The sequence below is a fragment of the Mobula hypostoma genome, chromosome 2 (assembly GCF_963921235.1).
Source record: "Mobula hypostoma chromosome 2, sMobHyp1.1, whole genome shotgun sequence".
Taxonomy (NCBI): Eukaryota; Metazoa; Chordata; class Chondrichthyes; order Myliobatiformes; family Myliobatidae; genus Mobula; species Mobula hypostoma.
Window position 1 is genome coordinate 118,544,599 of NC_086098.1, and position 25,634 is coordinate 118,570,232.

General features: G+C 44.1%; 1 protein-coding gene across 7 annotated transcripts in view; it reads left to right on the forward strand.

The window, feature by feature from the left end:
• Window positions 1-264: 264 nt before the first annotated feature.
• Window positions 265-25,634, forward strand: part of tjap1 (tight junction associated protein 1 (peripheral)) — a 193,583-nt gene continuing 168,213 nt past the window's right edge. For 5 of the 7 annotated variants that reach the window (XM_063040535.1, XM_063040537.1, XM_063040539.1 and 2 more), the window contains exon 1: window positions 273-402. The gene's annotated coding sequence lies outside the window, so the exon portion shown is untranslated. Of the gene's footprint in view, window positions 403-7,368; window positions 7,581-25,634 lie in introns of all 7 variants that reach the window. The other 2 variants (XM_063040536.1, XM_063040534.1) reach the window with 2 other exon arrangements.

Here is a 25,634-nt window from a genome sequence, read left to right on the forward strand (position 1 = left end):
AATAATTCCTCAGGTAAAATTATATCTTATTCTAATTACTCTTCGCTAAAACTCCCGTCGCTACAATATTTTAACCAGCCCTTTAACAACCAGATTCAAAATTACGTCCAACCCGAGCTCCTGCTCCACTCTGGTGACGTCAGGTGGCGGGTGCGCCCTCGCCCGGCCGTTCACGTCTGCCTGTTCTGCGTCCGGGAGCGCGCGTTTCCCAGCGTGCCCAGCGGCACGATGGTGGTTGTCGCTGAGCGAGTGGGGTGCGAGTGAGGAGCGGCCGGCAGTTGGCGGCCAGAGCCAGAGGACCGGGGAACAGCGAGCAGTCACCGTCGTCAACAGCCCAGCTACGGCAGGCCGGATCCCGGATTCCCATAGGACCTGCCGAGAGCAAGAGCGAGCGGACAACAGGTGAACCCGCAACTATTGAGACTAACTAGTGACGGAGTGCGCTAACTTATTAACTCTGCGCGCGACCGTTTGAATCGGAGTTGGAGGTGCGGGGTGGGGGATGTAGGTAGGTAGGAGGGAATGGCGAGGTTTGAGTGGCAGTGGAATGGGTTAATTTGGAAGTAGGGATTGGGAGAGTTGGAGATGGGGGTGATGGGTGTTGGCGAGGGGGTTAGGGAGTGTGGTGGGGTAATGGGGAGACTGGGGAGGGGGTGGGTGGGAGTGGTGGATGGGAGTAGCGTGGTGTGAGGAGAAGAAGATGGAGGGAGGGATGGGATAAGAGGAGTCGGGTGAGAAGGGGGATGAGATGGCTCGGGTGTGGGGAGGGCACTCGAGTCATGAGTCAGGTTAAATTAGGTGTGAGGGACTGAATGGGAGGATGGAACAGGATTTGTGATGGATTGGAGAGTGGGTTCTGGGAGAATGGGTGATGGCGTCTGGGTGCAGTGGAGGGCACACAGGGTTGTAGGGGTCTGGTATGGTTGATTGCACGTAGATGGTTGTCTGGGTGGGGATCTAGATTTTGATAGGGAGTGATGGGGCTCAGTTGGAGTGGGTTGTGATGGGGATGGATCAGGAGGAGACGAGGGTCTACAACCAGGTACAGTGGGTGGATTAGGGTGGGCTTTTGTTGGCAAGTATGGTGACGGTTGGGGCCAGGAAGGGGGGTGTTGGCATGTCAGCACCATTGGCATCAGAGTAAGCAGTGGGGATGAGGAAAAGCTGTGATGCTGGGTGGTCACTGTGCTTCCAGGGGCTGAGGTAGAGATGGGTCTCTGTTGGGGAGGATGTCAGTCAAAGGGTGTGGATGGTGAGTATGGGTGATAGGGTTAGGGACTATGGGGGTTGATGGATGAGGTTCACATGGCTGGTATAGCAGAATGGTTGGGCAGAAAGGAGCCCTGAGGCTGAATGGCAGAGCAGAATGAATGTCGGGGTTGGTTTGACAGCATGGTTGTGTTAGAGCAACGGATAGGTCAGGGAAATTATGTAATGGAATCAGGATTGTAGAGAACTTTTAAGGTCAGAGTGAAGATGGATGGATATCTGCAGTGTGTCAAGAAGTCAGCCATTAAGGTCAGACCACACCGTTCTAGTGTATGTTGTCTTTGACAGTGGTGGGAGTGGAGCTGCCACTTCTCTTGCTCCCTTTTGTTGTGGACCAATGTATCTCTTCCTTTTCTCTCACTCCAGGATCAAAAGACTGTACTGGCTCTAATGATGTACGATGATATCAAAACTGACCAGAAATGCAAATAACCTTTTTTCTTGGAGCTTACAAATTTGTGTGCACTAACCAGTTAATCCATATGTAAGCTTAGTATTGATTATTTGTCACTCAGATTTTGGTTAGGCCGAGGGAAGTGTGTAGATTTTGTTCTTGTCTATAATCCTACTTATTAAACCACCTCCAATTTAGTGGGTAAAACTATTGCTTACTGAAGTGTTGAATCTTCCCAACCAGATGTTTATGGTTTTGGTTTGTGCTCAATTACTTGAAGTCTTTAAAGTCTATACTTTGTCAGATGACCTTGAAATCTTGAGCTGAGGAGGAGACTAAACGAACTTGAGCTCTGTTGTTGACTGGGAGTCAATGAACTCTTGCTACCTTTCATGTTGAGGGAAGACCAGTTGAGCCTCTTTTGCAATGGCTTTTTGGAGTAAAATTAATCGGGCACCTTTGGAGGTAATGTTTGTGCTCATCTTTAATTGTCAAAATCATTGTACAAGGCTGTCACCAAAATGTGGATTGATAATTGGTAATTTTTTGAATGTGAGTTTTCCTGTTTCTATCCATATTTCCAAGACAATATTTGACTGTGGCTATTATAAAGTATCAATAGTGCAGTTGAAGAATACAGCAGGTCAGGCAGCATCTACAGAGGGAAATGGACAGTTACCATTTTGGGTTGGAAACCCTCAATTCGGACTGGAAACAGAAGTATAAAGCTGAGAAGGTCTGCAGATGCTGGACATCCAAAGCAACACACACAATGCTGGAGGAACTCAGCAAGTCAGGTAGCATCTGTGGAAATGGGTAAACATTCAACATATTCAGCTGAGATCTTCAGGACAAGGAAGGTTGGGGGAAGATGCTAGAATAAAAAGTTGTGGGGAGGGGAAAGAGAATAGCTAGGAGGTGATAGCTGAAGCCAGGTGGGTAGGAAAGATAAAGGGCTGGAGAGTTAAGAATTTCATAGGAGAATAGAGTGGACCATAGGAGAGAGGAAAGGAGGAGGGGATCCATGGCGAGTTTGGTAGGTGAGAAGAGGCAAGAGGCTAGAATGGGGAATTGAAGAAAAGTGGAGGGGGAGGGAAATTTTCTTTACTGGAAGAGGAAATTGATATTCATGCCATCAGGTTGGAGGCTACCCAGACGGAATATAAGGTGTTATTTCTCCACCTTGAGAGTGGCCTCATCGTGACACAAGAGGAGTCCAAGAACCGACATGTCAGAATGGAAATGGAAGTGTTTGACCATCAGGAAGCTCAGCTTTTGGCGGATGGTGTAGAGGTGCTCATGAAGCGGTCCCCCCAATTTTTGACAGATCTTACCAATGTAGAGGAGGCTGCATTGGGAACACCAGACACAATAGCAGATTTGCAGGTGTAGCACTTTGGTTGCTTTCAGGGGTAAGTGCCGGGAGGGAGATTAGTGGGGAGGGATGAATGGACAAGAGAATCACAGAGGGAGTGATTCATGTGGAGACAGTGAGAGTGGGGGAAGTAAACAAGTTTGGTGGTATCATCCCTTTGGAGATGGCGGAAGTTGCGGCGGATGATGTGTTGGATATGGAGGCTCATGGGGTTGTAGGTAAGGACAAAAGGAGCTCTGTCTCTGTTAAGGCAGCAGGAAGATGGGGTGAGTGCAGATGTCAGGAAATGGAGGAAATGTGGGTGAGGGTAGCATCTATGGTGGAGGAAGGGAAACTCCATTCTTATAGGAGACAGGGTGGAAAGAGGTAAAGTAAAGATCATTTTGCGATTGGTATGTTTACAAAATGTTAGTCGACATTTTGCCTCCAGAGATGGAGGCAGGGAGATCGAGAAAGGGGAAGAAGGTATCAGAAATGGACCAAATGAATTAAAGGACAGCTTGGAAATTTGAGGCAAAGTTGATGAAATTGATGAGCTCAGCATGGGTACATGATGCAGCACCAATTCAGTCATTAATGAAGTGAGGAAGAGTTTGGGAGCATTACCAGGGAAGGCTTGGAACATGGACTGTTCTGCATAGAAGCTGCAGAAGATCGTGAACACAGCGCAGCACATCACACAAACCAATCTTCTGTCCTTGGACTCACTTTACACTGCATGCTGTCGGAGCAGTGCTGCCAGGATAGTCAAGAACACGACCAACCCAGCCAACAGACTTTTCGCCCTTCTCCCCTCTAGGAGAAGGCTCAGGAGCTTGAAGACTCGTACAGCCAGATTTGGGAACAGCTTCTTTCCAACTGTGATAAGACTGCTGAACGGATCTTGACCCGGATCTGGGCTGTACCCTCCAAATATCCGGACCTGCCTCTCAGTTTTTTTTGCACTACCTTACTTTCCATTTTTCTATTTATGATTTGTAATTTAAATTTTTAATATTTACTAATTTTTACTATCTTAATATTTAATATTTGTAATCCACAGAGCAGGAAGCGCAGAATCAAATATCACTGTGATGATTGTACATTCTAGTATGAATTGTTTGGCAACAATGAAGTATAAAGTATAGCCACTGAAGAGGCAGGCGTAGCTGGGACCCGTGTGGGTGCCCATGGCTACCCCTTGAGTTTGGAGAAAGTGGGAAGAGCAGACAGAAATTGTTGAGGATGAGGACCAGTTCTGCTGGACAGAGGAGGATGGTAGTAGAGGGGAAGGAAATGGAGAGCTTTAAGGTGTCCTTGATGGGGGCAATAGAAGTGTACAGTGTCTGGACGTCTATGGTGAAAATGTGGCGGTCAAGGGAAGGGAATTGAAAGTTACTGAGGAGATTGAGAGCATGAGAAGTGTTGTTGATGTAGATGGGAAGAAACTGAACTGGGTGGCGGGGGTAGAATGGATTCGAGGTATGAGTGCAGTGAAGCAGGAGCAGGCAGAGACAATGGGCCTACCTGGAGAGTCATGTTTGTGGATCTTGGGTAGGAGGTAGAAGCAAGCAGTGCTGGGTAAAGGAGAGAGTGGAGCTGGCCAGCATAAAAGGATGGGGGAAGGGTGGAGCAAGAGCTGGCAGGAGATGAGTAGAGCCAGGTGAGAGGGGCAGTGACAGGCAGGTGGGAGAAGGGTGAGAGTGGGAATGGTGTTGGAAACTGGAAGGTGAGAGGTAGAAGTTTCAAAGGGCCGAAGAAGATGGAATCTTAAAAGGAAGGGACAGTATAACATGGAATAAGTGGAGGGAGTTGAGAACTGGAGGGAGGAATGTGTGGGTTGTGGGAGATCGAGAGGGTGGGGGAGGAGAAAGTGGAAGGGTGATGGGATGGTGGGATAAGAGAAAACAAAGTAGAGGTGGGGCAGAGGGGAGTGGTTACTAGAAGTTAGAGAAATTGATGATAATGCCAACATGTTGGAGACTACCATGCAGAATATAGTCTAGTTGAGTAGTATAAGAATTAGGGGAGTTAATGGACATTTGAAAGATAAGGGGATAATCTATACTAGTGTTATCTTTCCCAGTGGTATGAATGGAGGATAATAGGTTATGGTGCACTTTTGAGAACTGGCGTAGTCAGTGGGCCAAATGGTTTCCTCCCATGTATTAAGTAAAGTGAAAGATATCTCAGGACATATAAGTTTTCTTTTGGGAAAAGAGAGCAAAATTGTGCAGAACACTCTATATGTAGTCTCACAGCTATGTGACTGTAGTAAGACACCTCCACTGTTTGCAGTGAAGGCAATGTCTTCCTTAACTGCGTATTGCAAATGTGTATCGGCTTTCAGTAACTTGTGTACAAGGTGCCTTTGTCTGTCGACATTTCCCAATCTCTCATGCTGTTTTAAAAAGTCAGCATTTGATTTTTTTTCACTCGATGGATAATCTCAAGCTTTTCTATGTTATGCTGCACCTGCCATGTTGTAGCTCGTTCACTTAGCTTATCTATATTGCCTTGAAAAGCCTTTGCATTATCATCAGAATTTGCATTCCTGCTTGGTTTCGTTTCACCTCCAGTCAAGTTGTTGATCTAAATTGTGAAGAGTTGGGGACAGGCACAGATTCCTACACTATCTGACAAGTCTCAATTTATTGACTTGGGAAGGACCTTAATATTTCAGCACTGGGTTTTTGTTTTAATTCTGTTAACCAACTCAATTTGCGTTAGTATATTGCCCTAACAGAGTGGCTTGCATGATAAACCCAGAGTGTATTTTGTTGTGAGTCTCTGATCATGGCATTATTTCACTGATTTTCTGTTTTAGATTTCTAAATGAATAACTGAAATTAACTTCCACAGTTTGCAAGTTGAGATTTGAATCCTGTTTAATTGTTCAGAGTTGTGGTCCAATCCTGTCTTCAGTCTTGCTTTTAGTTTTGATATCAAATTCTGGGAATATTGCAGTGGCTCTGAACAATGTACAATGCTTCATGAATGAAGTTTCCACAAATGTGGAAAAGATGAGATGGATTGTTTTTCATTTTGTTGAGTGGAATTTAACAACAGTAGGGCATGTATTCAAAGTCTTTTCGATTAGGTGATGAGATCCTGGGAAGCATGTTACTTTTTGAGTAGTTGCTCTGTCATTTATGCTGAAGGATTGTACTGCTGACATGACTGGGATATGTTCCCCAAGTACTTCAGTGTTTTGTGTAATGGCTTGCTGTAAGTCCTGCCTCACCTCTAATTCACTAGCAAATAGATTGGTATTGATAAGTACCTATACAAAAAGAAACACACACACAATGCTGGAGAAACTCAGCTGTCCAGGCAGCATCCATGGCAATGAATCAATAGCGATGTTTCCGGCCAAGATCTTTCTTCAGGACTGGAAAGGAAGGGGGAAGACACCAGAATAAAAAGGTGAGGGCAGGGGAAGGAGGATAGCTAGAAGGAGATAAGTGAAGCCAGGGAATGTGGGAAAGGTAAAGGGCTGGAGAGGAAGGAATCTGATCGGAGAGGAGGGGCACAGGAGGGAGGTGTCAGGCAGGTGGAGAAGAGGAGAGAGTCCAGAGTGGGAATAGAAGAAGAGGGGAGGGGGAGTGAGGTTTTTTTTACCAGAAGAAGAAATTGATAATAATGCCATCAGGTTGGAGACTACCCAGTGGAATATAAGGTGTTGTTCCTGCGCCCTGAGAGTGGCCTCATCATGGCACGAGGAGGTTATGAACCAGTGTGTCCAAATGGGAATTAAAAGGTTTGGCCTCCAGGAAGTTTTGCTTTTGGCGGATGGAGTGAAGTTGCTTGATGAAGCAATAGAAAGAGGGTTTATGTGGGCGTTATATTATCAGGAAGTACATTCAACAGCAGATGCAAGGAGATTATAGATTGAGCAAAAATGTATCACAGTAAAGGGAAAGATTCTACAGGAGAGTTGAAACAACTGGCTAACCAAAGAGGTTACACCTAACATGATTACTACATTGAAAAAGAAAATTCAGTGGATTTTGGTTCATTGGGACATTGGTTAAGCAGGGCAGCAGCTTATTTGGAACAACTCCTAAACAACAAAAACTAATCAAGAAAATAGCCGGGATTCCCTTCGTTTATTTGGGACCATGTGCCACTTAATTGGGACAGGAGACTGTTGCCAAACAGTTTCTAACTGGCGTTAGTCGTGTGCTCTTGTGTTACCATTAGCCACTACACTGTGCTAGCAGTGAACAGCTTTAAAATAGCGTCAGTTGTGTGTGCTTGTGTTATGTTATCTGTTTGGGCTGATGGACACCAATTCAAAAAGCACTGATTTTTGATAATTTGTTTTTTATTCTGACTTAAAAACATTCAGACCTTTGTCAAGATTTGATGGTAGCTAAATAGTTACCCTACTGAACCAAATTAAAAGCCGTCTGCCTAACACCACTCATCATAAGCTGGCAGAGATATCTGAAGTGCCAAAATCTACAATTACATGCTCGATACTTCTGAAAGATGGACAGTGAGAAGGATAGGCATTACGCGAGGGACAACAGAGAACATCCCAAGAACAGAAGTGTGAAGGTAAGGATCCAGATGTTGAAGAGGATCTCAATCAATTGTTTTCGATTGTAACTGGCCAAGGAGTGTGTGTCAGTGGAGCACTGTTTTAAAAAAAATCAAGTCAGAGGTGCTAGCTAAGAAGCTGGTCATGAAGATTTTAAAGCAACAAATGTTGATTGTCTCAATGAAAATGTTGACACTGCATTAAGTTCAAGAAAGCACACAGCAAGAAAGATAATGCTGATGCTGTAAGTGCAGAAGTATGGAAATCTACAAAACTCTGTGACTTCAAAAATTTTGTGCAGATAATATCTACAATGCCAATGAAACAGGCTTTTTTATCGTTGAATTGTTCTCTTGGCTGCAAACATGCAACTCTATCATGATCAAAGAAAGCAATGGATCAATTATATTCACAAGGTGTCTGTGCTGATTACTCTCATTTACTGTTCAGTAAGAGCATGACAGCATACACTAGATAAATTCCTTCAATTATATTTTAGGAACTAATGCAGTTTGATAGGACTATAGTGGTATTGCTTGTGGTCTAATTTTTCTTATTTTATTTAAATACATAAATTGTTACTCATTTAAGCGATAGCTTGTCTTTTGTACCTTTCTAACTATTTCCATGAAACTTTGGCTAATTGGAGCAGTTGCTTAATTGGGCCAAAATGTACTTGGCCCGATGTGTCTCAATTAACTGGAGTCCAGTCTAAATAAAGAGACAAATGATAACGATAGATATGGACTGGGATAAATTCAGAAAACATAATGGAAAAAATAAATGGAGAGTGAACTACTGAAAGGATAGAAAAATGAACAGTAACCGTTCTTTAAGGATGTAACAGAGAACCAAATAAGCACTGACTGGAGAAACAGGAGTAAAATGAAATAGCAGAGGTCTTAAATAGTTATTTTGCATCAGGCTTTACAAGAGAAGATGTTGTAAACACCCTATTAATACTGACTAATTGAATAGTGTCACCATCATGCTGGCAAGCTAATGGGGTTGAAGGCTGTTGCTTCTCTTGGCTCAGATGGTTTGTACAGGATCCAAGATTTGTACAGGATCCAAGAAATGGCTGCTGAGGTAGTAGATATATAATAGTTTTCCAAAAATCAGGATTCTAGAAAAGTGCCAGAGAATTGGAAAACTGCCAATATAATGTACCTGTTCAAAACAAAAGAGGAGAGAGGCAAAAAGTGGATAACTATAAGCCAGTTAGTCTTGCACCTGTTGTTGGAAAGGAATTAAAGTCATTAATAAGGAAGTAATAGCAGCAAATATGGAAATTTCAGATAATGTAAGTCACTGATAATATTCTGATTCTCATAAGCCTCATTTCCCCAATGTCCAGAGATCTTTCTCATTGGTTGAATATATTTTCTGACTCAGCATGAACAATATTCTGTGATAGATAATTGGGGAAAATGTCACAGCTCTCAAAGAAGAAACTCTTCCTTCTCTCAGTTAGAAATGTGCCCTGTTACTCTGAGTCTGTAACCCTGCTGCAAGGCTCACTCATGAGAAAAGGATCTTTTCAACATCTGCCCTGTAGCCCTCTCAGAATATTGACTATTTCAATGGGATCACCTCTTGGAGTCATAGTTATTTTGCATAGAAACAGGCCCTTTTGTTCAATTAGTCCAGGCTGGCTAAAGTAGTTCATTTGGCCCATAAATCTTTTTAACCTTTTCAATCCACTTACCTGCCCAACCATCTTTTTATAATTGTTATTATACCTGTTTTAGCCACGTTCCCTGACATCTCATTCCATACTACTTAGTTCAAGTAAAAAAAAATTGCTCCTCAAGTTCCTATTAAATCCCTTGCCTCTCACCTTAAACCTATGCACTCCAGTTCTTGATTCCCATAGACAGGGTGAATACACTATCTACACCTCTCAAGATCCTATACGACTCTATAAGGTCATCTTTTATTAGTCTCCTATGCTCCAAGACACAAAGCCCTAGCCTGTCCAACCTCTCTCTATAACTCAGACTCTGAAGACTTGGCAACATTCTTGAAAATATTTTCTGTACTCTTTCCAGTTTAAAAACATCTTTCCTCTTTCAGGATGATCAAAACTGATTCTGCCATTGGCTGTAAGGTTGCAAGTGTTACATCTGCAGAGTGAGCGTTAGGTGCCTGCTGACTGAGTCAGTGACCGAAGGATATTTGAAAAGAGGTGCAGGAAATGCTTGGCTGGATTTATAGAATCATTCTAGTATGAATATTTCTCAGTAAGTTGTCAGGTTTGCTAAAGGAGAATCACTAACTGGTTAAAGGGGAATGTTTTACTTGTCAGAGCTTAGCGGTTGAAGGGTGTTTTGCCTCTGGTTGTCACTGATGCAAGTTGTTTCCCCAGAGATTATGAATGTTTTGTTTCCTTGTTTACTATTTGTTTGCAGTCAAAATGACTGAAAGTTGTGCTTCCAGATGGTGCAGAGATCTAGAAATTCCCTGTTGCTTACATGCCTGGAGGCATCTAAATCTGTTTTGCTATTTAAGTAGGTTTCTGCTTTGGAGCTGTGTCAGTGCTACCACTTGGTGAGACTGGAATAATGATTTTTTGTCAGATAGAGAGTAGTAATTGTCTGCAATTGTTTATGCTGACTTCAGTAGAGCTATTTTATGATTCGAGTGTTTTCTTAATGGTCCTGCAGCAGAAATAGTCAAATGCCACTTAATGGAAAACTTGTTAATGTCATCTCAGTATAGCTGGTCTTCTGACAAAGATTTGGATTTTGTTATTTGTCAGGTTACTGTCCTGTTTACCATGTTTGCTACAGTATTTACCATAAAAGATAGCAGAATTGGGCTATTTGGCTCATCAAGTTTGCTCCGCCATTTGATCATGATTGAATTATTTTCCCTCTCAACCCCGTTCTACTGCCTTCACCCCACAACCTTTGACTCCCTTACTAATCAAGAACCTATTACCCCGCCCCCCCACTTTAAATCTACTCAATGCCTTGGCCTCTATAGCTGTCTGTAGTAATGAATTCATCACCTTCACCACCCTCTGGCTAAAGAAATTGCCCTTCATCTCTCTTCTAAAGAGCCTCAATGGTGTACTTGGCAGGGCCCAGAAAACGTGTGCTAACCAACTGGCTGGAATGTTCAAGACATCTTCAGTTTCTCACTGCTGCAGTTGGAGGTTCCCCTCTGCTTCAAAAGGGCAATCATCCCAGTGCCCAGGAAAAGCAGGGTGAGCTGCCTCAATGACTGTTGTCCTGTGGCACTCATATCTACTGTGATGAAATGCTTTGATAGGTTTTGTATGGCTAGAATTAACTACTGTCTGAGCAAAGACTTGGATCTGCTGCAATTTGCTTACTGCCCAACAGTTCTACAATGGATGCAATTGCAATAATTTGCCATTTGGCTTTGGAGCATCTGGACAACAGCAATACCTAAATCGGGCTGCTGTTTATTGATTACAGCTCAACATTCAACACCATTATACCCTCAAGTATGAGTTTACAAGCTTACAAACCTGGGCCTCTGTACCTCCCTCTGCAACGGGACCCTTTACTTCCTCATTGGGAGACCACAGTCAGTGTTGATTAGAAATCACATGTCCGACGCAATGTCAAAGCATGCCGCATTGATGTGTGCTTAGCCCACTGTTCTACTCTCTCTATGCACAAGTGTGTGGCTAGGTATGGCTCAAACACTATAAATTCACTGATGGCACACTTATGTTGGGAGAGTCTCAGATAGTGACAATGAGGTGGGCAGGAGTGAGATAGATAAGCTGGTTGAGTGGTGTCCTAACAACTTTGCACTCAGTGTCAGTAAGACCAAGGAACTGATTGTGGACTTCAGGAAGGGGAAATCAGGAGAACATACAGCTGTTCTCATTGAGTGGTCAGCAGTGGAAAGGGTGGCAGCTTCAAGTATTTGAGTGTCAACATCCCTGAAGGTCTGTTCTGGGCCCAACACAAAATGTAATTATGAAGAAGGCATGCCAGCAGCTATATTTCATTAGGAATTTGAAGAGATTTGCTAGTCATCAAAGATTCCAGCAAATTCTACAGATGTAGTGTGGAGGTCATTCTAAGTGGTGCATCTCTGGCTGGTATGGAAGCTCCAATGCACAGGATTGAACAAGGTAAACTCAGCCAGCCCCACCATGGGCACTAGTCTCCCCACCACTGAGAACATCTTCAAAAGATGATGCTTCAAGAAGGCAGCATCAATCATGATGAACCTTTTGACTAGGTTGCCGCACAGGAGGCTGCTTAGCAAGATAAGATCCCATGGAATTACGGGAGTTACTAACATGGGTGGAGCATTGACTGATCGGCAGAAAACCGAGAGTGGGAATAAAGGTATTCTATTCTGGCTGGCTGCCGGTTACCAGTGGAGTTCCACAGGGGTCATGTGTTGGGACCGCTGCTTTTTACAATGTATATCAATGATTTGGACTATGGGATTAATAGATTTGTGGCTAAATTTGCTGATGATACAAAGATAGGTGGAGGAGCGGGTAGTGTTGAGGAAACAGAGAGCCTGCAGAGAGACTTGGATAGCTTAAGGGAATGGACAATGAAGTGGCAAATGAAATATAATGTTGGAAAGTATACGTTCATGCACTTTGGTGGAAGAAATAAATGGGCAGACTATTATTTAGATGGGGAGAGAATTCAAAATGCAGAGATGCAAAGGGACTTGGGAGTCCTTGTGCAGGATACCCTAAAGGTTAACCTCCAGGTTGAGTCGGTGGTAAAGAAGGCGAAAGCAATGTTGGCATTCATTTCTAGAGGTATAGAATATAAGAGCAGGGATGTGACGTTGAGGCTCTATAAGGCACTTGTGAGACCACACTTGGAGTATTGTGTGCAGTTTTGGGCTCCTTATTTTAGAAAGGATATACACTCATTGGAGAGGGTTCAGAGAAGATTCACGAGAATGATTCCAGGAATGGAAGGGTTACCATATGAGGAACATTTGGCAGCTCTTGGGCTGTATTCCCTGGAGTTCAGGTGAATGAGGGGGGGATCTCATAGAAACATTCTGAATGTTAAAAGGCCTCAACAGATTAAATATGGCAAAGTTATTTCCCATGGTAGGGGACTCGAGGACAAGCAGGTACGACTTCAGGATTGAAGGACGTCCATTTAGAACAGAGATGTGGAGAAATTACTTTAGTCAGAGGGTGGTAAATCTGTGGAATTTGTTGCCATGAGTGACTGTGGAGGCCAAGTCACTGGGCGTATTTAAGAGAGAGATAGATAGGTTCTTGATTAGCCAGGGCATCAAAGGATATGGGGAGAAAGCAGGGGAGTGGGGGTGACTGGAAGAATTGGATCAACCTATGATTGAATGGCAGAGCAGAAAGGCTGAATGTCCTACTTCTGCTCCTATATCTTATGGTCTTATTTAGTAGATGCACCTTTGGCAGCAATTACAACCTTGATTCTGTGTGGATATGTCTGGGAAATTTTCTTGTATCCATCTCCTGACTCGTGCTTTTCCGTAACCTTTTTGTGGAGTTGCTTGGTGTGTCCTTTTCTATTTGTGGTGTAGTTTTTGCCAGGATACTGACTCACCAGCAGTTGGACCTTCCAGGTACAGGTGTATTTTTTACCACAATCAATTGAAACACCTTGATTTCCCACAGGTGATCTCCATTTAACTAATTATGTGATTCCCTAAACCAATTGGCTGCATCAGTGATGATTTTGTGTGTCATATTAAAGAGGGTGAATACCAATATAATCAATTATTTTGTGTTTTATATCTGTAATTAATTTAGATTACTTTGTAGAAATTTGTGTTCACTTTGACATGAAAGTATTTTTCTGCTGATCAGTGTCAAAAAAGCCAAATTAAATCCATTGTAATCCAATGTTGTAAAACAGTAAAATATGAAAACTTCCAAGGGGGGTGAATACTTTCTATAGTCATTGTATGTCAGTGACGATAAACCTGATTCTGATGAAGAGACATCCTTCTATTCTAGACTTACCCACTGTAGGAAACGTCCTTTCCACATCCATTCTATCTAGGCCTTTCAATATTTGGTAGGTTTCAATGAGATCTCTATTCTTTCTTCTAAACTTAATTGAGTAAAGTAAAATTGGATAGCTATATGGACAGGAAAGAAATGGAGGGTTGTGGGCTGTGTGCAGGTCAGTGGGACTAGGTGAGAGTGGCGTTCGGCACGGACTAGAGGGGCCGAGATGGCCTGTTTCAATGCTGTAATGGTTATATGGTTATAGTGTTACATACCTCGTGAGTATCTTGTGAGCATGATGTAATGGTCTTGTGATGGTGGGGTGATGTAATTTTCCTGCCAGTGTGAGGTTACATGATGACATGTTCTCAACAGGTATATAACGGGAAACCGCTGTTGTTACACAGTTGATTTGTTGTTTAATTCATCAGTTACTCTGATATGCTGTGTATTCATCTCATGATGCAGTTTCGTTTTAAAGTGGAGTTTTACTTTCTATTGTGACTCGAGTGTTGGAGAGTGAAGACCTTACTAAAGTACGGGAACCTGAAGGATTGAGTAAAGTTGGTGTAGTTCGGCAGTTTAATACAGGATAACCTTATTGAATCTTCGTTCAGAATTAGTGGCCTGCATCTGAGATAACCCCTGTAAGATCAGGAAGGTTTGTGCAGTGTTCATTCACCAGGGAAAAGGTCAGTTCCTTGAAGCCGTTTTATTTCCTTTATCATGAATCCTTTGGACAGAATCAGCAGTAACGTTACGTCTTTGAAGAAATCAGTTTCCAGAGAAGTCTCTCCTTATTGACTGTGTAAATCACTTTCAAGTTCACCATTTTAAGACTGTGTTTGAATTTACCACTTTAAGAACTGTTCCAGAGTTGCCGTATAGTAGTTAACTTCCGGTTAAGTTAGTCGTTTGAATACTTTTTGCTATTGTTGAGCAGAGTTTAATAAATGTTCATGTTTGTTTATAAAACTTGACTCAATTCTATATTCATTGTTGCTGGAGACACAAAAATAGGCCCAAAATACATCATCCTCATATGTTAAACTGTTTGTTCCTGGGGCCATTCTTGTAAATTTAATCTGGATTTTCTCCAATGCCAGCACATCCTTTGTTAGATTTGGGGCCAAGTATCGTTCACAATACGCCACACATAGTCTGACCAATGCCTTCTAAAGTTTAGCATTACATCCTAGTTTTTATACGCAAGTCCACTTGAAATTAATGCTAATACTACATTTGCCTTCCTTATTACTGACTTGACCTGCAAGTTAATCCCAAATTCCTTTTTACTTCCATTTTCTGAATTTGCTCCCAATTAGAAAATAGTCTGTCTTTATTCCTCCTTCCGCAACGCGTGACCATACACTTCCCTACACTGTGTTCCATTTACATTTCTTTTCCTATTCTCCTAACCTTTCTATTCTCCTACAGACTCCCTGCTTCAACACTATCTGCCCTTCCACCTATCTTTGTAACGTTCACAAATATAGCCACAAAGCCACCAGTTCCATTATGCAGGCCATTTACATACAATGTGAAAAGTAGCGGATTCAACACCGACTCCTGCAGAACACCACAAGTCACCAGCAGACAACCAGAAAATGCCCCATTTATTCCCACCCTTTGCCATCTACCAGTCAGCCACTCTTTTCCCTATGCCATTATCTTTCCTGAAATACCATGGACTCTTGTTTAACAGCCTCATGTGCAGCATCTCATCAAAGACCAAGTGAACAACATCCATTGACTTTCCTTTGTCTATCCTGCCTGTCACTTTGTCAAAAATTTCCAACAGATTTGTCAGGCAAGATTTCCCCTTTAGAAATTATGCTGACTTCAACTATTTTATTGTGTGTTCCAAGTACCTCAAAACCTCATCCAAATGGACTTTTCAGTCTTGTCAACCACTGAAATTAGGCTAAATAATCTATAATTTTTTGTCCTTTGGCCTTCCTCCCTTAAAGAGTGGAGTGACATTCTGCAATTTTCCAGTCCTCTGGAACCATTCCAGAATCTAGCATTCTTGAAAGGCTTTTATATTGTCTTTGACTTCCCTTGTGAGCCACAGTTGCCTCTTTCTCCCTTTAGAATACTGCTTCTTTAGGATGAACTGATCCTGCACCTTCTGAATTGCTCCCAAGCTCCAGCCATTGTTGTTCTACCATTCTCCATCATCAAACTTATCCTGTGAATTGGTCTGGTGAATTTCTATTAGACTTCTTCTACTGCTGCTGTCCTTTTTTTAGGTAATTGTAATGTTCCAGGTGTAGCCTGATCAACACCCAATACAACTGTAGCTAAATTTCTTGTTTTTGAAGGTCTGATCCCTGTTTGCCACCTTAGTTGCTTGTCAAGCCTGCGTGCTATCTTCGTGATTCAAAGTTCAAAGTAAATTTATTATCAAAGTACATTTTGTAAAGTGTCATACAAGAGAAAATAAAACACTGGATCTCTTGTATGCAAATATTAAAGATAACATTTTATCTTCTCTCTCTCCCCCCCCCCCCCCAACTTGGAAGATCAGATCACAACCTGATTCAGCTCATGCCATTGTATAAGTCATAGTCATACTTCATTGATCCCAGGGGAAAATTGGTTTTCGTTACAGTTGCACCATAAATAATGAATAGTCATAGAACCATAAATAGTTAAATAGTAATATGTAAATTATGCCAGTAAATTATGAAATACGTCCAGGACCAGCCTATCGACACAGGGTGGCTGACCCTCCAAGGGAGGAGTTGTGAAGTTTGATGGCCACAGGCAGGAATGACTTCCTATGACGCTCTGTGCTACATCTCGGAGGAATGAGTCTCTGGCTGAATGTACTCCTGTGCCCACCCAGTACGTTATGTAGTGGATGGGAGACATTGACCAAGATGGCATGCAACTTAGACAGCATCTTCTTTTCAGACACCACCGTGAGAGAGTCCAGTTCCATCCCCACAACATCACTGGCCTTACGAATGAGTTTGTTGATTCTGTTGGTGTCTGCCACCCTCAGCCTGCTGCCCCAGCACATAACAGCAAACATGATAGCACTAGCCACCACAGACTCGTAGAACATCCTCAGCATCGTCCGGCAGATGTTAAAGGACCTCAGTCTCCTCAGGAAACAGAGACGGCTCTGACCCTTCTTGTAGACAGCCTCAGTGTTCTTTGACCAGTCCAGTTTATTGTCAATTCGTATCCCCAGGTATTTGTAATCCTCCACCATGTCCACACTGACCCCCTGGATGGAAACAGGGGTCACCGGTACCTTAGCTCTCCTCAGGTCTACCACCAGCTCCTTAGTCTTTTTCCACATTAAGCTGCAGATGATTCTGCTCTCACCATGTGACAAAGTTTCCTACCGTAGCCCTGTACTCAACCTCATCTCCCTTGCTGATGCTTCCAACTATGGCAGAGTCATCCGAAAACTTCTGAAGATGACAAGACTCTGTGCGGTAGTTGAAGTCCGAGGTGTAAATGGTGAAGGGAAAGGGAGACAAGACCTTCCCCTGTGGAGCCCCAGTGCTGCTGATCACTCTGTCAGACACACAGTGTTGCAAGCACACGTACTGAGGTCTGCCAGTCAGGTAATCAAGAATCCATGACACCGGGGACCATCCACCTGCATCGCTGTCAGCTTCTCCCCCAAAGCCCAAAGTACAGCAACAGTTAGCTACGATGAAGATAATAAAGAAATGGTCTCCAGAGGCCATCGAGGGCTGCTTTGAGGTTACTGACTGGAATATGCTTTGTGAACCATATGGGTAGGACATTAATGGACTTGCTGATTGCATCACTGGCTACATTAACTCCTGTGTGGACACTGTAATACCAGCAAGGACTGGTCGCTGTTTTCCTCACAACAAACCATAGGTCAATACCAAAGGCTCTTCTCAACCACAAAAAGAGAGCCTCAGGAGACAGGGAGGAATTGAAACATGCAGAGGGAGATAAAGGAGGTCAAGTTGGCTAAAGGGGAATACAGGAGAGAGTTGGTGAATAAGCTCGGGCAGAGTAGCACATGGGAGTTGTGGAGAGGCATGAAGAACATCACTGGCTTCAATCAGCCTGGCTGTAGAGCATTGGAATGCTGCTGTGAATGGGCTAATGAATTAAATCAATTCTTCAATAGGTTTGACAATTGCCCTCCTGTTCAAACCCCCCCCCCCTCAGCACACCAATCCAGGTGCAGGGGCACCCAATGCTCCTTCAGCACCAGTGCCTCCCTTCCTCCCGCCTCCCCCCTTCCAGTTCAACATGTGGATGAACACAGCCTTCCACTGTCTGTATCCCTTCCTCGCACCAACCATCCAAACCTCCGCATACCAACTGTTATCGTCCCAATCTTCACTTCCCCCAGCCCCCACCTTCCATCAACTCATGGACTTACCTTTACTACCGAGCAGGTGAGAAGGACACTGGGGAAACTCAGATACGGCAAAGCGTTGGGATTGGATGGTGTGAACCTCAAGGTCCTGAAGGAGTGTGCTGAGCAGTTGTGCGGAGTTCAACAGCGTATTTTCAATCTCTCAGCCTGGAAAGGGTCCAGACAGTGTGGAAAACATAATGTGTGGTCCCAGTACCCAAGAAGGGCCAACCAAAAGTCTTGAATGATCACCATCCAGTGACCCTGACCTCGCTTATCATGAAGACTCCAGAATTGAATTGAACTGACTTTATTACTTACATCCTTCCAATACATGAGGAGTAAAAATCTTCATGTTATGTCTCTGTCAATATGTGTAATTATAGTAATTTATAATAAATCTTATGTACAACAAGATAGTCAATACAATATCGAAAAACAGTTGCGTCAGCATGAATTAAGCAGTCTGATGGCCTGGTGGAAGAAGCTGTTCTGGAGCCTGTTGGTCCTGGCTTTTATGCTGCGGTACCGTTTCCTGGGTGGTAGCAACTGGAACAGTTTGCGATTGGGATGACTCGGGTCTCCAATGATCCTTCGGGCCTTTCTTACACACCTGTCTTTGTAAATGTCCTGAATAGTGGGAAGTTCACATCCACTGATGTGGTGAGCTGTCCACACCACTTTCTGCAGAGTCCTGCGATTGAGGGAAATTGAGGGAAGTATAGTCCCCATACCAGGCAGTGATGCAGCCAGTCAATGGTGCCCCTATAGAAAGCTCTTAGAATTTGGGGGCCTATACCAAACTTCTTCAACCGTCAACCTAGAGAGGCTGGTCCTATGTGCCCTGGTCTGATCAGCCTTGATTCCCTGCTGTTTGTCTACCAGGAGCACACTGAAGTTGATGATGATGTCATCCACCTGTTGAACAGAGCCTACTCCCATTTGGATAAGCAGGGCAGCACTGTGAGGATTATGTTTTTTTTTGATAACTCAAGTGCTTTCAATACCATACAGCCTTCATTGCTGGGGGGAAAGCTCCGTTCAGTGTAGATTGGCACTTCCATTTTATCCTCGATAATGGACTACCTGATTGGCAGGCCCCAGTTTGTGTTGCTTCAGAGCTGTGTGTCAGACATGGCTATAAGCAACACTGGGGTTCCATAGGGGACTGTAATGGCTTCCTTCCTGTTTGCCTGGTGTACCTTGGACTTTGGATACAATAGTGAGTCATGTCATCTGCAGAAATACTCTGATGACTCGGCAATAGTTGGGTGTGTAAAGGGAGGATGGGAGAATGAATACAGGGCCCTGCCAGGGGAGGACTTTGTCAAAAGGTGCAAACTGAATCATCTGTAGTTCAGCATCAGTAAGACAAAGGAGATGGTGTTGGACTTTAGGAAGGCTAAGCCTGCATTGCTCTCTGTTTCTGTTGATGATGTGGATGTGGTGAGGATCTACAGGTACCTGGGGTGCACCTGGATGACAGACTTGAGTAGAGCATCAAAGCAGAGGCTGTGTACAAGAAGGGCCAGAGTCGCCTCTACTTCCTGAGCAGACTGAGGTCCTTTGGAGTATTCAGGCCTCTCCTTCACATGTTCTGCCAGTGTGTTGTCACTAGTACAATCTTCCCTTATGGGAAGATTGGCCCTTGTGGCTAAAGGGATCAGGGGGTATGGAGGGAAGGCTGGTACAGGGTTCTGAGTTGGATGATCAGCCAGTGATCATACTGAATGGCGGTGCAGGCTCGAAGGGCTGAATGGCCTACTCCTGCACCTATTTTCTATGTTTCTATGTTTCCATGTGGTGTTTTCCTGGGGCAATGGCATCAACACTAGTGATGCCAACGGGCTCAATAAACTGATTAGAAAGGCTGGCTCTGTTATAGGAGTCAAACTGGACACAATGGAGGCTGTGGTAGAACAAAGGACCCTGTGGAAAATCCTGGCAATTCTGGAACAATGTTTCTCACCCTCTGCATGCCTCCTTGGCTGAACAGAGGAGCACTTTTAGTAATTGACTAAGTTAACTGTGCTCCCCAAAGAGCGCTATATGAGGTTGTTCTTGCCCTTGGCCATTAGGCTCTATAATCAGTCAACCTACAGCCGGGGAGGTGATGACCCCCTCCTGTTCGACTGTTGGTGTAACTTATTTTTTATTCTTCCTACTTCTCTTCTAATATTTATAGCTGTGCACTTGTAATGCTACTGTGACACTGTAATTTGAGTGAATGTAGTTATTCCCTTTTATTCAAGAGCCTGATGGATGAGGGGTAGTAACTGTTCTGTTCTGGGACCTCTACTTTTCGTGATTTTTATTAACGACCTGGATGTGGGGGTAGAAGGGTGGGTTGGCAAGTTTGCAGATGACACAAAGGTTGGTGGTGTGGATAGTGTAGAGGATTGTCAAAGATTGCAGAGAGACATTGATAGGATGCAGGAGTGGGCTGAGAAGTGGCAGATGGAGTTCAACCCGGAGAAGTGTGAGGTGGTACACTTTGGAAGGACAAACTCCAAGGCAGAGTACAAAGTAAATGGCAGGATACTTGGTAGTGTGGAGGAGCAGAGGGATCTTGGGGTACATGTCCACAGATCCCTGAAAGTTGCCTCGCAGGTGGATAGGGTAGTTAAGAAAGCTTATGGGGTGTTAGCTTTCATAAGTCGAGGGATAGAGTTTAAGAGTCGCGATGTAATGATGCAGCTCTATAAAACTGGTTAGGCCACACTTGGAGTACTGTGTCCAGTTCTGGTCGCCTCAGAATAGGAAAGATATGGAAGCATTGGAAAGGGTACAGAGGAGATTTACCAGGATGCTGCCTGGTTTAGAGAGTATGCATTATGATCAGAGATTAAGGGAGCTAGGGCTTTACTCTTTGGAGAGAAGGAGGATGAGAGGAGAAATGATAGAGGTGTTCATGATAATAAGAGGAATAGATAGAGTGGATAGCCAGCGCCTCTTCCCCAGGGCACCACTGCTCAATACAAGAGGACATGGCTTTAATGTAAGGGGTGGGAAGCTCAAGGGGGATATTAGAGGAAGGTTTTTTACTCAGAGAGTGGTTGGTGCGTGGAATGCACTGCCTGAGTCAGTGGTGGAGGCAGATACACTTGTGAAGTTTAAGAGATTACTAGACAGGTATATGGAGGAATTTATGGAGGGGGGTTATATGGGAGGCAGGGTCTGAGGGTCGGCACAACATTGTGGGCCGAAGGGCCTGTACTATTCTATGTTCTGTGAACCTGGTGGTGCGAGTCCTGAGGCCCTTGTACTTTTTACATTTTACCTGATGGCAGCAGAGAAAAGAGAGCATAATCTGGGTGGTGGGATTTATGATAACGGATGCTACTTTCCAACGACAGTGTAACATGTAGGTGTGTTCAGTGGTTGGGAGAGCTTTACCTGTGATGTGTTGAGCTGAATCCACTACCTTTTGTAGGATTTTCTATTCAAAGGCATTGGTGTTTCCATTCCAGGCCTATAAGCAGTCAGTCAGTATACTCTCCACTGAAGTTTGTCAACGTTTTAGATGTCATGCTAAATTTCCGCAGATTCCTAACGAAGTAGAGGCATTGCCGTGTTTTTATTTGCAATTGCACTTGTATGCAGGGTCCAGGGCAGGTTCTCTGAAATAGTAACAACCAGGAATATAAAGTTGCACCTCTGATCCTCCTCTGAGGACTGGCTCATTGATGAGTGAGAAGTTGTTGTTATGACACCACTCAGCCAAATTTTCAATCTCCCTCCGGTGTGCTGATTCATCGCCTTTGATTAGGCCCACAATGGTGTCATCAGCAAACCTGAATGCGGCATTGGAGCTGTGCTTAGCGACATAGTTATAGGCGTAAAGCGAGTAGAGCAGGGTGCTAAGCACAGAGCCATGTCGTGCACCTGTATTGATAGAAATTGTGGAGGAGATGCTGCCATTCTGAGCTGACTGTGGTCTACGAGCAAGGAAATCCAGGATCCTGTTGCACAAGAAGATATTGAAGCCAAGGTCTTAGAGCTTATTGATTAATTTTGAGGGGATGATGGAGTTAAATACTGAGCTATAGTTGAAAAAGAACATCCTCATGCTGTCCATATGTTTCAGGATTGAATGAGGAGCCAATGAGATAGCATCTGCTGTACATCTGTTGCTCCAGTAGGCAAATTAGAGCCGATCCAAGTTACCTCTCAGGCAAGAGCTGATGTGTTTCATCACCAGCCTCTCTAAACATTTCGTCACTGTGTATGTAAGATGCAGCTGGGTGATGGTCATTGAGGCAGGTCACCATGCTCTTCTTGAAGCCAACTTGAAGCAGGTAGATACCTCACTGTCGAAGCGAGAGGTGAAAGGTCTCAGTTAACACGCCAGCTAGTTGGTTTGCACAGGTCTCTAGTACATGGTCTGGTACCCCATCTGGTCCAGGTGCTTTCTGTGGATTCACCATCCTGAAGGCAGCCTGCATGTCGGCTTCAGAGACTGAGATCACAGGATCATCAGGGCATGTGGGGGTTCGCAATGTTTTCTCCATGTTCTGACAGTCAAAGCAATCATAGAAGGTTTTGAGCTTATCTGGAAGCTAAGCCCTGCTAGCTCTATATATTACTTCATTTAACTTTATAGGAGGTAATAGCATTCTCGCCCTGCCATAGCTGTCGAGCATCCTTTGGTTCAGGTTTGGTCTGGAATTTCCATTTTGCCTTTGTGTTCGCTTTCTGGAGATCATTCCTGCATCTCTTGTAGCTTTTTTCAGTTCTCCAGACTTGAATGCCTCTGATCTGGTCCTCACTGATTTCTTATCTCATTGTTCATCCAGTGCTTCTGATTTGGGAAAACACTGAAAGATTTAGTGGGGACACAGTCATCTACAGCCGTCTTAATGGAGTCTGTTACAACCATAGTGTATTCATTCAGATCTGTACATGAATTCTTGAGCATGGCCCAGTATCCTGACTCAAAGCAATCCTTTAATCACTCCTCTGCCTCCTGCAACCACCTCTTTCTTAGTTGTCTTAATCTCAGAAGCCTTTCTTTTTAGGCTCTGCCTCTATGCAGATAAGAGGAGACAACCAAGTGATCTGATTTACTAAAATGCGGTCTAGGCAAGGAATGGTAGGCATACCTTAATATAGCAGTGGTCTAGAATGTTGGGACCTCTGGTGCTACAGGTTATATGCTGGTGATAATTGGGCAGCATTTTCTTTAACAACAGGAATTCTGCAGATGCTGGAAATTCAAGCAATACATATCAAAAGTTGCTGGTGAACGCAGCAGGCCAGGCAGCATCTCTAGGAAGAGATACAGTCGACGTTTCAGGCCGAGACCCTTCGTTAGGACTAACTGAAGGAAAAGTTAGTAAGAGATTTGAGAGGGGGAGGGGGAGATCCAAAATGATAGGAGAAGACAAGAGGGGGGAGGGATGGAACCAACAGCTTATCCACTGATGTCTACTATAAGCCTACTGACTCTCTCAGCTATCTGGACTATTCCTCTTCTCACCCTGTCTCTTGCAAAAATGCCATCCCCTTCTCGCAATTCCTCCGTCTCCGCCACATCTGCTCTCAGGATGAGGCTTTTCATCCCAGGACGAGGGAGATGTCCTTTTTTAAAGAAAGGGGCTTCCCTTCCTCCACTGTCAACTCTGCTCTCAAGCGGATCTCCCCCATTTCACGCAGATCTGCTCTCACTCCATCCTCCCGCCACCCCACTAGGAATAGGGTTCCCCTGGTCCTCACCTACCACCCCACCAGCCTCCGGGTCTAACATATTATTCTCCGTAACTTCCGCCACCTCCAACGGGATCCCACCACTAAGCACATCTTTCCCTCCCCCCCCCGCATTCCTCAGGGATCGCTCCCTACACAACTCCCTTGTCCATTCGTCCCCCCCATCCCTCCCCACTGATCTCCCTCCTGGCACTTATCCTTGTAAGCGGAACAAGTGCTACACATGCCCTTACACTTCCTCCCTTACCACCATTCAGGACCCCAGACAGTCCTTCCAGGTGAGGCGACACTTCACCTGTGAGTCAGCTGGGGTGATATACTGCATCTGGTGCTCCCGATGTGGCCTTCTATATATTGGTGAGACCCGACACAGACTGGGAGACCGCTTTGCTGAACACCTACACTCTGTCCGCCAGAGAAAGCAGGATCTCCCAGTGGCCACACATTTTAATTCCACATCCCATTCCCATTCTGACATGTCTATCCACAGCCTCCTCTACTGTAAAGATGAAGTCACACTCAGGTTGGAGGAACAACACCTTGTATTCCATCTGGGTAGCCTCTAACCTGATGGCATGAACATTGACTTCTCTAACTTCCGCTAATGCCCCACCTCCCCCTCGTATCCCATCCGTTATTTATTTATATACACACATTCTTTCTCTTACTCTCTTTTTTCTCCCTCTGTTCCTTTGACTATACCCCTTGCCCATCCTCCTGGTTACCCCCCCCCCGTCTTTCTCCCTGGGCCTCCTGTCCCATGATCCTCTCTTACCCCCTTTGCCAATCACCTGTCCAGCTCTTGGCTTAATCCCTCCCCCTCCTGTCTTCTCCTATCATTTTGGATCTCCTCCTCCCCCTTCCACTTTCAAATCTCTTACTAACTTTTCCTTCAGTTAGTCCTGACGAAGGGTCTCGGTCTGAAACATCGACTGTACCTCTTCCTAGAGATGCTGCCTGGCCTGCTGTGTTCACCAGCAACTTTGATGTGTGTCGCTAGCATTTTCTTTAAGCCTGGCTGAAGTCTCTGACTACAAGTTGAAATGTGTCGGGAAGGGCTGTTTCTTGTTTGGAGACAGCATTCATGCACCAGAAGACTTAGATCCCGCCAAGATGTTATTTATTTGCATTTTCTACTTAGATGTGCCTTTTGATTCTTCAGGCTGAAGTTCATGACCTCATACTTCCACACAGTAAACTCCATTTGCCAGTTTTTCAGCTATTACTCTATCTATCTAAATCCAATTCCACAATAACAATGTTCTCATCACAACATGCCTTTGCATATATTTTTGTGTTATTGGAAACCTTGCATTTTGTATCCCCTCCAAGTCATCAATATACATAAAAAGACAATTGAGAGCCAAGAGCTGGTTCCTTAGGGGTTACCCCCCAAATTATATTCCTTAATCTATTAGTGATGATTTAAAAATATCAAGGCCTTTTATCTTGGTTGTAGTTAATGTTTGCATTAAAGGTTATAGAAATGTTTTGATAGGATTTAACTGAAGTACATTTGTGCCACCACCCATTGTCCCTAGTTGCACGCTTCTTCCTCTCTTGGTGCCTTGACTGTGGTTGCACTTGCTACTACTTCTCCCTCATTCTGGCTTCTTATGAAATTGAATAGGGCTGAACAGAATTCAATCCTTTCTAGTTTCATTGATTTCTGAGTAAAGTGTGCATGGCTGTTCCAGCAGCTCTACTCAATGCTCACTGTGATTTGGATAAGTAATTTCTGATAATTTTCAGATGGATGCTGTCTTTGTTGTGGAAATATCAGTGAAAATTGTGCAGAGCAAAAGGACTTAATTTGGGACCCAATGCTATAGTGCAGATGATGTTGGTTGTCAGGACTGTAATCTAAGAATGATGGATCATGTTAAAGAGAAACTGAAGAATGAGTTGGGAGAAGTGTAGGTAGAAAAGACCTACCTGCTGGAATCTGGAGAAATACATGAACTACTAGAGAAACTTAGCTGGTCATGCAGTGTCTGAGAGGGAGATGGACAAAGGAATATATTTTAAGCAGTGAAT